Genomic DNA, 13,223 nt, shown 5'->3' with positions numbered 1-13,223 from the left:
TCTAAATCACTTCCCCTTTCACAGTCAATGACTCAACTGTGGCGTACACAGAGGTGAATGTTAACACTAATTGCCCTCAAGGTAACCTTCTGTTTGTTCATTAATTTTCCCCATCCATCGAATACTTTTCTGGATACGCGGTGCAAAGGACAGGAAGACAATCTGAACTATTCACTGGTTTTAAAACAAAGATGTACTTCTGTGGGGCTGCACTGTTATATTTGGAAGTTATGGATGAAATCTAATATCTCCATACCTGACCTATTTTATATTAAGCTGGCAATTAAACGTGAGATCAGAGAACACAAAGATTGTGTACTTCCTTGCACAAGAGCTGGTGCAACAACTGATGAATCTGGAAAATTTGGGATTTATGCAGTTGGAATATTTAAGAAACATATTATTACAAAATCAGTTTAGAATTGCACTCAACTGCGCTAAAACTGAACTAGTCATCATGTTAGGGTTCACTGTTTTGTACATGCTGAAGCTTTTACCTACAGTATTTTTGGTGTGGCCTATAGCCCTGATATTGAGCTATTGTCTGCTAAGAGAGTTTATCATTCCCAGGTGTTACTCCTGCTGGGACTTCCTGTTTATGGCCTCAACACCTGGTGTAGGAGCAACAGCCCTCCTCCAGCTTGTTACTGAGGTTCATTAGTGAAGCACAGGCCTTTATTTATGGAGTGGAGGTTCTGTGGAACAGCTGTTACAACTTTGAGTTCAGCCCTCAAAATGACATTTAAATATATTGTTATAAGCTATTTTTAAGGTTGACTTGTCATAACTGGGAGTGATAGCGTTTATTTATTTCTTGCTATCAAGTATGTGATATCTGGCTGCTCCAGATCTGTACGTAATGTTTATGTAAAGAAATCAGCACACAATCAAGGAGTCATAAGTCTGTAGTGGCATTAGCCATACAAATATCAAGTCAGATGCTAAAAGCAAAGCTTTTGCTGAAAATGAGGTGGAAAAGAAAAAGCAGCTTACACAGTACCAGACTTTAGGTATGTCATGGATCTTGAACTACAAAGAAAACTTCAGGAAATTGCAGAAACAAAATTTAGGTAGAAATGACTGAATATGATAATTATATGACTGATAGAAATAGCAGAGATACGATAATTACATGATTGATAGAAATAGCTGAAATGCTATAATCATGAATATGACAGCTGATGCGGTCTCCCTCCAGGAAACCACAGTCTTTATAAGTTACTAAAAGGCCATAATCAGCAGCACACCAGGCATGCGTTCTCTGCCTAGGAAATTACCTAGTTGTGTGGAATTATAGTCATTTGGAAATGGAGGCAGCTGGATAAGTTTGGGAATGTGGGCTAATTGCTAAGCCTGTGTCCTTTTAGAGGCCGCAGGTTAACGAGCAGTGTGTTTTTATATCAACAACGCACACAGATGCGCATAGATAATGTGGCTAATTGAATGGAAAGGTCATATTCTGCTGTTGACCCTTGTCTAATGAAAGTGTACCAAACTGGGTTGGATTCTCTCATCGACATTTTATTGTTTGTTTGTTTTTTTAACAGTGGGCACTTTGCATATGCTCTGAACACCTTATCGCAGCCATTTTGTGTTTTGTGTGAAAGAAAATGTGATTTAGAGCTATTGAACAGTTCCCTTGTCTCGTGTTCTCTGAGGACTGACTGGCTGGCCTTGTTGGAGAGCAGGCAGCCTCCAATTATAGCCTTTCTTCCTTACTGCAGTTTTCCTTGAGGAGTCTGATAGCCTTTATTAGCTCCAGCGCCTCCCAGATTCCGTTAGATTGCATAAGGGAGCAGGAGAGTAGGTTGTCAGCCAGCAAGCCTGTTGGGTTTAAAATGATATCAAGAGGCATGCCGAGAGTTCCTTGCAGCCTTCTGGGAAATGTCTTCCTTTGTACTCTGTGTGTTTGATGACAGAAGCTGAGGGCTGCTTGCTTAGCATCACTTAGTGTTGTCAGGGTCTTTCTGTCAGATAAGATTTGTTTTTGTTTTTTTACAGTAGTCTGGTTGTGGTAATATGATAAGACTAAATTTAGCCTTTTTCAATCCTTTTTTTCTGTTACCAATCCATCCTTCACACCGCCACTCTCCTTGTTCTTCTGTGGACTTGGAGCAAGCAATTTCTGTCCAGTTAAGGCGGTTGCTGTCATCACTCTGGCCTTGGTTGAACCTCAAACATTCTCAAGACTTTGTTTGTGGGCCTGTGTGCAGAGACTGTGTGCTGCTGCTGCTGCTGTCTGTTGATCTATGCTTGGAGAGTGACTTCATGGAGACGGCTCAGACGTCAGGGTCCTGGCTCGCCTCTTGTTTGGACGGTGGCCAAAATGTGCTCATCCATGACAGCGAGTCCAGCTGCTCAGTCATAGGAGTGCTGTTCTTTCTCGACCTCTGCACCCGGCCCTGAACCCGGGAGCTGGCTGGTGTGAGGATGGGGGGTTATTGTGAGTGTGACACCATTCCCAGAAGCAACGGCAGGGACTGACCACTGGCAGCCTGCCGCCCCCTCGGCGCCTGCTAAGCAGCACGGCCTCGGGCCTCCACTGTTCCCTACGGAGAGGCCCAGTTTGTTCTGGACACACGCCAGCACTGAGCGGTAGGGGGCATGGCCAGGTCAGCTCTCAGGGGTGGTCCTGAAGCCTGTGTGTCTGAATGTATGTGTGATGTGTTTGGAGCCATAATGATAAGCTTGTGTTTTGTTTTTGTGTGATTCTATTATTTTTGCTTTAGCGTTAAGCCTTCAGGCCGTAAGATCTCTCCCTGCTGTGTCCTGGGAATAGAGAGGAGGACAGCACATAAAAGATTATGGTTCCAACTCATTCAACTTTTCTGTGAAGAAAAATGCTGATGGGCTTCTGGTCCTGAGGGAAAGTGTTGCTGTTTCCATGCTACATTACCATTCAGAGTGGAGAGGTGCCGCTCTATCAGTAATATCAGCATGAGTTAAAGATCTCTGGAGGATATAAGGTATCAACAGCCCAGAAAGATAGCCCCTGGGGGGGAAGATAGTTCCACTGGGCTGTGTGCGATTCTTTCACTGAGATTATTCCGTCACTCCGTCATCTTCCCAGCTAACACAGTCAATCTGGTCTCAATCTGTGGCAAAGCACACGAGCATGGAGGCAGCCAAAGGTCAGAACCTGAGAAGGAGTCATATCTCTTTCCTCCCTCCCCTCTCATCCTCCTCCTCCCAATCTCGTGCTGTCTCCGTGGCCACCTCCTACAACCCTTCACCCGCTCCTGCCCGAGCTCACCATTTGGAATCCATTATCCAACCTGGCTTGGAGTTTTCTGATAATTAAAAGGAGACGCTCTCCAACGTTCTCTCGCAGATTAACGGCTGTTCCCTGGGTTCAGCCAGCGGGAGGGCCAACACTGCAGGGAGGTGCCACGGAGACAGCACGAGATTGGGAGGGAAAGGCCTTGGGATGGGGACAGGTATATAGTGGTGAGCCAAGTCTGCGAATTGGACAAGTTTTCTTAAGTTAGTGGTTTTGTGCTGGTATATGGGATTCAGGGAGGGTCTTTTGGATTTTGTGGGAGTAGAGGAGAGGTGGTTTGCAAAAAAAAAGAAAAGAAAAACTATCAGAAACATCTGTCACATAGTGTAGGTCCTATTCTGGGCCTGCGGGTCAATTCTGGACCCAGTTGGATCTGCTTGCAGTGTTTGGCAGGGCCTGCTTGACTCAGAGGTCAGACACACTGTGATTGAAGCTCATTGCTACAATATCATCAAACCACCCCACTTGGCCAGATTGAGTTCATCCCACGTCGATGAAATCGTGTTTGACAGTGTTGACTGTTTTTTTTCATGGGCCTTGGCTTACACAGGTATTTACTTTGCATTTGTCTTTTCCCTGTTGATGAAAATGTTATACGTTATTCCAATATCCATGTTATATGAGAATAAAAATCAACAGCTCTGATGCCAGCCAGAATTAACATGAAACCTCTATCCAAATAAATTAATTCAGTTAAACAAATTCATATATAATGTCAGATGAATTCAAAATTGAAAGGTTGTGCTGGAGAGGAATTGGTCTGATGCAGAGATGTGAACTGCTGAGTAGTATTAAGATCAGATAGCATCAGTTCACAGGAACTGCAGCATTTAGGTGACACTTTAACGATATGAGTCATTTTCCACTGATACATCCTCCATGTTTTTATGCTTATCGGCTGGACTCGCATTACTATTTTCAGGGGAGCAACACTAAGTTTGCACAATTTTTTTCCTGGCAAATTTAAAAAAGGTTACCAATTAGCAGTGTGAACTGGGTCATGGGCCGTCAATAGTTTGCGGTTGGGGCATGTGATTACGATGTGTATATCTGATGAGAGTGCAGCCAAAGTTGGTCTCTCCAGGGCAGTTTATCAACTGTGGCTGGTCTTGAACTTGTGATGTGGAAACAGACGGACGCTTCACCACTGCAGGGCCCATAGATCATCACAGGACTCTCAAATCAGATGATACGGTGGCTGTTAAAGTCTTTTTGTCTTGTGCTGACAGCTTTTTCACATTTAGTCTTCTGTCATGTGATGCAAGAGGTTTGCCAACATATTCCTGTGGGGCTGTAATTTTTCAAGGCGTGCTTTATTTAATTCCCAGCTGCATCCCATGATCTTTATAAGTAAGAATTTATGGTGTGATGTGTTTATTTTCCGGGCCTTGGAGTTATTGCGTTCAGCAGAGGTCAAGTCAACGGGGGTTTTAAGGATTGATTTTGCTGATCTTCGTGGACCTCAAGGAAAAGATCCAAGCCACTTCAAAAACAAATTGCTTTTGTGGTTAAGTGCATCTGCTGTACCATACTATTAGAGGTAGCATCAAAACTCAAATTTGATTCAACAGCTGATCTCTGTAAAAAAAATCTTCATCTGTTGGTCTGATGAGATTTTTGGTATGATTTCAACACCTTCTCTCAGTTCAACAATCCCATTTGTTTGTCTCACTTTTAACATCTGAAATGTGGTTGTGGCCACTGTTTAGACTTTTCTGGTTAACCTCAGCGGGACAAATCAATGTCTTGTATTCAAAAGCTGCCTGTCTCTTTGTTCGCAAGACAGCCTCCGCTTTCAAAAACACCAGAGCGCCAGTCCTTTGCTCATTTTTCAAGACCATTTCTGCTGTTATTGTAGCAATCGCCCTGTCTTTTAGCAGTGGTCCAAATTACAGGGCTGGATGCTGTGACTTTCAGGGGGTCGGAGTGTACATACACAGTGTAACCTCTGCTTCCTTTGAAATCTTTCAGCTGTTCATGCCTCATTTCCTACCAGTCTCCAGTGAACACAATGACCAGAGTGGTTACACTGTGCCAGACGTGTGTGGGTGATTAACATGATAAATATTACACCAGTAACACAGCACTGCCACTCACTCACAGTTGTGGATAGAGCACTCAAACACATGTTTCATATAAACCGGCTCTATGAAATAGATGGTTAGAGAACCAACCAAAACATGACTTTCAAACCCAATACCTCTTCTGTTGTTGGAATCTACTCATGATCCGGATGCAAGCACATGTGTGTATGTTTGTGTTTACATTCAAATGTAAGGAATGTCTTTGATACGAATGAAAAAACCACAGGCAAGAGGCAAAGAGAGTTTTAGAAGGGGAGAGGGGCCTCTGAGTGAGTGATGCCATGCCCCTCTTCTCACATGGCAGGCATGGTGGTGTGGTCATGGGTCGACATCAACCTAATAACAAATTACTGTTCTGCTCCAATCAGAGGAATTCAGACGTCTGCCTTGGCCAGCCACCCTCCTCTCTATTACTCTATTTTAAGAACCAGACCGAGGGGGGTGGAATTACACTCCAATATACTTAATCATTTCCATCAGTGATGTGGGATACGGAGCAGGGACTGAACTCTTCTGCTACTCCAGGGCTGTTTCCATGAGGCACATTTACTATCCACATTAATGTCCTCAAACGGGTTAGCGGACATCACCGCATAACTACCATTTGTAAAGAAGTCTTTGAAACTGTCAGTGGTTTACGTCACATGCTTTGACCCAACAAGAGTGGTGCATCGTGTGCAGGCTAATTCTAGTGCTGAGGAAAGAGGAAAAAAAGAGAGAGAGAGGAGATTTGGGATGAGTAGTCAGAGGGAGAAAGGACGTTAGATGCGGTTGCAGCGGTCTACCAGCAGCTGTCATCCTAAATGAGTGACTCAACTCTAGGAAGTGGCTTTTAGTCATACAGTCTAGAAAAGAGGAAACGTGCACATGGCTCTCATCTTAACTCTCTTTATCATCTTGTTCTCTTTTATTCTCCACATTAAACTGAAGACACCCTGGTGTCAAAGTAGCACTATTTTTCTTGACCCCATAACCTTATTGTATTTTTCTGTGGTTCCTCAAACAGATAAGAAGATGAAATTGCAGGATGTGGGATTTCCCCTATGAAATGATCATCCCTTATGGGGAGGGGGGGAAGGAAAAAGCGCGTGCAGGGGCACAGTCGAGCTTGCACGCTGTTAGGAAGATCACAAAGACTTTGGAGGGAGGGTGGTGTGATGTGGCGGCTCGCTAACACATGTGGCTACCATTCTGACCCTGTGTGGCAACGGTGGAGCATCGCTCACCGGGGGAGCCTCGGTCTTCTGCTGTGTGACACAAGAAGTACTTTAAAGACAGCACTGGATGTGTCTCCTCTCCAGCTCAGAGCTACCAGTGCCCTGCAGTGCCCTGAAACAGGTAGGAGACAAGAGGTAGTAACACAATGCAACACAGTCTAAGCCACTTGGGGTGTTAAGCCTATGTATGTTCCCAGGTTTCTATGTTCCCCAGCTCAATATTTTCTTAATATGACACATTAGGAGATAGTTGAAAGGGCTTTATGTTCTCACTAATGTTTTTTCTATGTCAAATGTTCAATGTATGTGTCCCTGGGTCAATATGTTGAAATCACCCACCTAAAGCTTATAGCCTACTGATGCTCCTTTTAAACCTACACCCTCAAATTTGTGGGCAAGACTTTAGACATTTATATCTCCACAGTGGCTGAATTAATTTTACCATTCAACTGCTTGTGAAACATCCATCTCCCTGTTCATTCTTTGGTAATTTGAACTACATAGATAGCCCTTACCACTCTTTTACAATTTTGTTTATATAAATTGACACACATGCTGGGAACATAGGGATGAGCCCTTTTAAACGACACAGTCCAGTTAACACTGATTGGTCCTAATTTTCATGTTTTTAATGCTGGTCTTGGCAAGACCAGAAAATGCATGACATAAATCGTGTATATAACAGATTGTCCCATGACCACAAATAAAATTCGATTGTTATACTGTTAATCCAAGTCAATTAATTTATTGCCGTCATACAGGTGCAGTTGGCCCATAAAATGCTGTTAGGGCATTCATCCAAGTGAATCAATCCTTCATGTCTTATTACTTACTTACATCTCGGCTCAACTCCTCCTACCAAGGCGCAGACACTGTGTTAGTTGTGGGGAAAAGGCAAGTCTCTGCATGTGGATGGAACAATAGCAAAGTGTTTGTCATGACGGCAAGAAATCCTTGAAGTTAAACAGCCCAACAGCACTATAAACACATCAGTCATTTATGGCTTGCTAAAAGGTATTTTATTCTACTTTGTAGTTCTTTCTGATTTTTCCCTTATTATTATTTATCACTCACTGGTACTCCAACATCTTGACAGCGGTTCACCAGAAGTTCACTTGGCTGATGAATGTGGGTGTGCCAAATGACATTTAGATCACAAGTGTGAAGTATTAAATGCTACTAATTTATCAACATATGGGGAACAATGCCAACTGATTCTTAAAGTGAGTAAGTGTGGAAAAAAACTGTTACATGAAACAAAGGAGGGGATTTTTATTGCTATTCTGGGTTACTTAAAATCGTGAGAAGTACAGCTTGAATGGTAGAACTGTCCCCAGCTTGCCACTGCCTAGTAGAAGCATACAAACATGACCAAACCGATATAAACAATTGTATGAAAAACTAAATTTGTAACAATATCAACTTTTATGTAAGTAATAGTGTAAACCACTGATCTAGCTTGTGTGGTCTGAGTTTAGAGAGAATCAAACCCAAATTTCAGCTTTTGTGCCACCCCACCAGCAGTGTTGGGCAGTAACGCGTTATTATTATTGTATTGCATTATTATTATTATTGCATTATTGTGTCACAGTCTAAAATGCAAAGACCATTGTCGTCTAGTGTAAACTCTGTGCGACCAGCAAAATGCTTTCAACCGCGAACATTTTTATTGAAGCATCAGCTGAAGCAGCACAGCAACGTGAAACTTACTGAAAGAAACTGCGGCAGCTGCGGTCACTGACCTTTGGACTCGTCGGGAGAGAGTGGAGTTAACATAAGGTTTTGTAAAAATACTGAAGACTGCTCTTATAAACAGGCTACATGTGCAGAAAAACAGCTGTTTATTTTTTTTATTTCAGCTGGTGTTCAGAAACGTTAGGCCTATAGGCTATATGCTTTGTAAAAAACACACTCCTTGCTGTAATGAATATGATATTAGCATTGCATGTTTTCTTATAGTGCATTGTTTCATTTGTTATTTAACATTTCATGTTGCAAGCTGCTTTTCAGAATATTTTTAACAAAAGATTTCAAAAAGTGATGGAGACATTCTGATTGTGACCTGTCCCCAGTGTAAATGACACCTGTCGACACTTTTAAATGTTTAGGCACCAAAAGTACTTGGTTATGGTTAGGAAAACCTCGTCGTTTGGGTGCAATCACAGAATCTGATAGGTCACAGATTTTGGTGTCACACCAGTCTCTTGGGAAGATGTACCGGTATGCAAAAAAGTAAAATGTCGAGGTGCCGGTACTGGCATTCCGGCCCACTTCAAGCACTGGATATTAGTTAATAAAGTCAGGAGAGACTGCTTTGTCTGGGGGTGAAGGGGGGGTGGTAGTGAAAGCAGTATTTTTTCCATAATTAGCCTATAATTTGGATTATTATCAACCCTTACTGCCACATATTGATTTTGTGATTTTATTTTTACTAGGCATATTTAAAATCCTATTTTATTGCAGAGCTGTATTGAGGAACATATATTCGTGCAGCTACTCCTGGCTCGCTCCCTCTTTCTCTCTCTCCTGAACACCGCTGCATAAACCTGTCCAAAGTTAGAATACTCTCCCCCGTCATTATGTAGGAAACACTGGAATGTAACTTGTAACGTAACGAGTAACGTAACAAGTAACTAGTTACTTTTATTACCCAGTAATAAGTAAAGTAATAATATTACTTTTTAAGAAGTAATAAGTAACTATTAATATATTAAAATTTCTGAGTAACTTGCCCAACAATGCCCACCAGAATCACTGAACTTTACTATTTGAATGGCTTACTCTTGAACATCACCATTGTAGTGAGTAGTTCCAGGAACAGTAGTGTTTAAATAGTCAGCAGCAGCATCTCAGTTGAATGAGTGAGTCATTAACAAGGAGTTATGAGTGGAGTCCAGCTTTTGATTTCCCTGAAGGGCAGTAGCTGTATTATGGCTGCTCAACTCTGCTGTTTACAGCCTGTGATGATCTTTGACCCTCTCCCCCCTTTGCTGACACCCTCCATCAAATCCTGTATTTATTAAACAGCCCCACCACCTGTCTGTGCAAGAGGAATGTGTGTGCTGTCAGGGCCCAAGAACCGCTATGTTGCTGCCAGTTTCTGCCTCCATTTTGGAGGAGACAGCAGAGGGAGAGGCAGCGAAAGGTTAACCGCTGGGCTGCTGCGGTTTTAGGCCTGTCTTACCGGACCGTGCAGCCTGCTGGTTCTCTCATTAGCCTGCCTCTTTTTCCTTCCAAAATCTCTCTTTCCCCCCTCATTCGCTGCAATGTGCCAGTGGGTTTTTGCCTGGAATACTGAAATAGCCTGTGTCTTGTTTTATTTGTCAGGCATTCAGTGAGAATTCCCCCTCCAACCCACAGCTGGCTCAGGAATGTCCTGCGACTCCCCTCCTAAGACTCCACTCACTTCATCACCTCCCTATCCCCCACTCACTCTTTATTTTTTCTCCCTCACTTTCTCTGCGTTCTCCTCCTCTCCCCACATCTTATCTCTTTCCCTCATCGTGTCCCTTTCTATCTGTCCGCTCGTCTTTTCAGGGATGGCAGTTAGGAAGGGGCTAGCATGGGGAGAAGAGTCGCTCAGTGCCAAAGCTCACAAACTGCTCGCTGCAAATACAAAGAGTTGCTGTGGAGATAGGATCACATATGGCTAAATTGGATTTGCTCTCCTTGTCTCCCTGCCGCTTGCTCGTCTCAATGTTGCTTTTTCCACTCTGCCCTACTGTGAATCTCATTTTTCCTCCTCATTCTACATGTTAACCTCTCAGATATCTACCTTTAAATGTGATTAAGATGGGTTACAAACACCTGCCATGTGTTACACATGTTTATTACATTTCAGACAAAGTGTTGTAGCCTATCTAACAGAAACAAAACTGACACTTGTGGATTTGAAGGCAACAAAGAAAGTATATGTGAAGGTGTAAAACACTGTGAGAACATCTGCCCCTAGCACTATTTGTCATCAACCACTCATCCACTGGAATGTATCAGAAGATATATAGAAACATGGTTTGCTGTAAATCCTCTAAATCCATGATGTGTGACACTTCCTGAAACAGTGGATTAAAGGATAAATATTTATTCTTTAAGGTTGAGAATATATTCTTTAAAAGTAAAAACAAGAAATTGGAGGCGAAAGGGAGGCCTAAGAAAATAATCAGAGGCAATTTGACCGTTTTGAAACTAGATGGTCTAATGGTTGCTGTATAGTGAAATTGTGGAGGATATGTACAGGTACATGCCGAGGGGTATACAATATTAGCTTTTATTTGGAGTCCTGTTTCTATTCACCAGGAGAATTTAAGTCTGTTTGGTGCTTGGGCAGGTAGTGTAAAGTGGATTTTTAGAGCTTTTTCACTGAAAAGAGCTGCCTGTTGTGGCTGAAAACGACGCAATGAGAGCAGTGAGATGGAGCCAAAAAGAAAACATTGTGTGCAGTAAATTGAAGAACACTGAGACGAAGATGCTAATAAGCTCTGTGTAACTTCATAGTTCGCTAAGTATTCTCTGTGGGTTCATCACTATAAGCGAACCCTTTCACATCCAATTAGTCCTGTGACCTTTTGTAATGTATTATACACATATTAATCTAGCTGCTTTAAGGATAGTTAATAATTTAAAGAGACGTTTTATTTATTTTTGAAGACGTAAACAAAACAAATCTGCACCAAGCACAATTTGTCATCAACCCCTCATCCACTGGAATGTATCAGGAGACGTATGGCAGCACTGGCTGCTCTGAGTCCTCCATAGAGAACTATTTTGTGTGTTCAAATACCTTCAACATGTCACAGGAGCGAGCGTCTGCTTCCTGCCAAGCTACCTGCATTCAGCTCTGCAGAGAGCAGCAGCAGCTGGCCTGGAAGAGATTGCTCATGGGGCTGATATTCAGTAAGCGAAGCTGTTAGAAACTACAACTAAAAACCTGTGACCTCCGTCTGTTTCAAATGATTTACAGCACAGAACCACGGACTCCTTCATTTTCCACTCTTCACATGAGGGGAACAAAGGGAGTGTTGTACAGGACACAGAGACCTTAGTAGAAGCAGGTTTATAGATGGGATAAGGTCAATGTTAAGGTGGTTCGGAGACTATGTTCTTTTTCTTCTGAACATGCACAGAGTAAAGTTAGTAATGTGCTCCAGATCTGTTTTTGATGTAGAAAGATGATTATCACAGTAATGTAATGCATTATGCCCTCTGGAGGAAGTCAGATTTTTTCCACCTCATGGTATCCCGCCATAAAAAGCTTTATCATGCTACAGTATCTTCCAGAGTCTACAACTACCCCTTCTGTTTCCAGTCATTTCTCAACCCCCCTCTTCCCTTGCCGCCTCCAAATCATGAGTCATTTTTTATGTGAAGAAATTCCTCAGAATGATTAACAAGAGTTCTTCCAGAAAATCACTTAATACAATTATGAATAGATCGCTCCAGTGAATAAAGAGTGCTTGTGGGATTTTGTGGACTGTAGGTATTCTAATCCTCCATCGCTATGCCATGCATCTATTGTTCAGCTCTGTCTCCCCAAACAAAACAACAGAAGAGACCAGCATGACTAATGCCTCATGAAATATACATCGGGTGCTTTGCTTTCAGAGGGATGGGCAAAGCATCCTCCACGATTCATATGTGCTTTGTGTGTGTCAAGAGAGAGAAAACTGTGGAGGTGGAAGCACTTGCTGATGCTGAAGCTAAAGTGAACCAGATGTAGCGGATGGCCATGCTGCGTTGCTCTGTGCTGAGGTAATTCTTGGACTCAGTTTTGCCGATCGTGTATCATTTGCACGCTCACGGTGTAAACTTTGAAGACAAACAAGGAAGTGTTTTGGGCAGGTGTGAAAGAAGTTGCCTTTTGTGTCAGTGTGTTGAGTGATCACAAAGCAGCCAAAGGGTAAAGTGAGAGGAGATGATGTGAAATTGAGCACAGTGAGGTACTGTACACATTTTACATCGGTTCCTCTATATAGTCTTTTGGCAGAATCACTGGCACATTTGAGATATAAACACGTCTACACGTCTAAAAAATGTTTTTGTTTGTATAGCTAATTTCCTGTTTATGACAATTGTGCAGGCGGTGAATTTTTATATAACTTACCTTTTTAAATTATATTAACGCTTAAAGTTATGCATAATTAAGAACATGGCCGTTTTGAATGAAAGGCGGGTGCCCTCTGAGGCAGCTTGCCACCAGGTGGTTCAGCAGCCATTTGGCCTGCCTCTGCTCCACCTCTTAGTCACTGCCAAGATGGCGATGGCCCAAACCCTGAGCTTCTTCATAAATGTATGAGTGACGTCATGGACACTACGTCCATGTTTTATACAGCCTATGAGTGTCACTCATGCAAGAGGGGGAAAAAAGGTTATTGTGTAATCACGACAGATTGCAAAGTGAGACTGTGATATCCTCTGGCGTAAGGGCTTGGTTGAGTGGTTGAGAAATTCTTCCTCAACTCTTTCTTTCTCTCTTTCATTAATTTTTCTTTCCATTTTGGAATATGCATTAAAATCAAATGTCTAATATTGTAGTCCAAGCTGAGTTTTTCTTGGCAAATTAGTTCCACTAGAGGCTTTGAAGGCCAGATTAGAAGCCAATTTCTGTTTATCCACTTGTTGTATAGACAAGGTCTTGAATGTCCT

The sequence above is a fragment of the Micropterus salmoides genome, unplaced genomic scaffold, assembly GCF_014851395.1.
Source record: "Micropterus salmoides isolate LMB-PRFRI ecotype aquatic unplaced genomic scaffold, ASM1485139v1 Ms_hic_scaffold_10, whole genome shotgun sequence".
NCBI lineage: Eukaryota > Metazoa > Chordata > Actinopteri > Centrarchiformes > Centrarchidae > Micropterus > Micropterus salmoides.
This window is presented reverse-complemented; position numbering follows the sequence as displayed.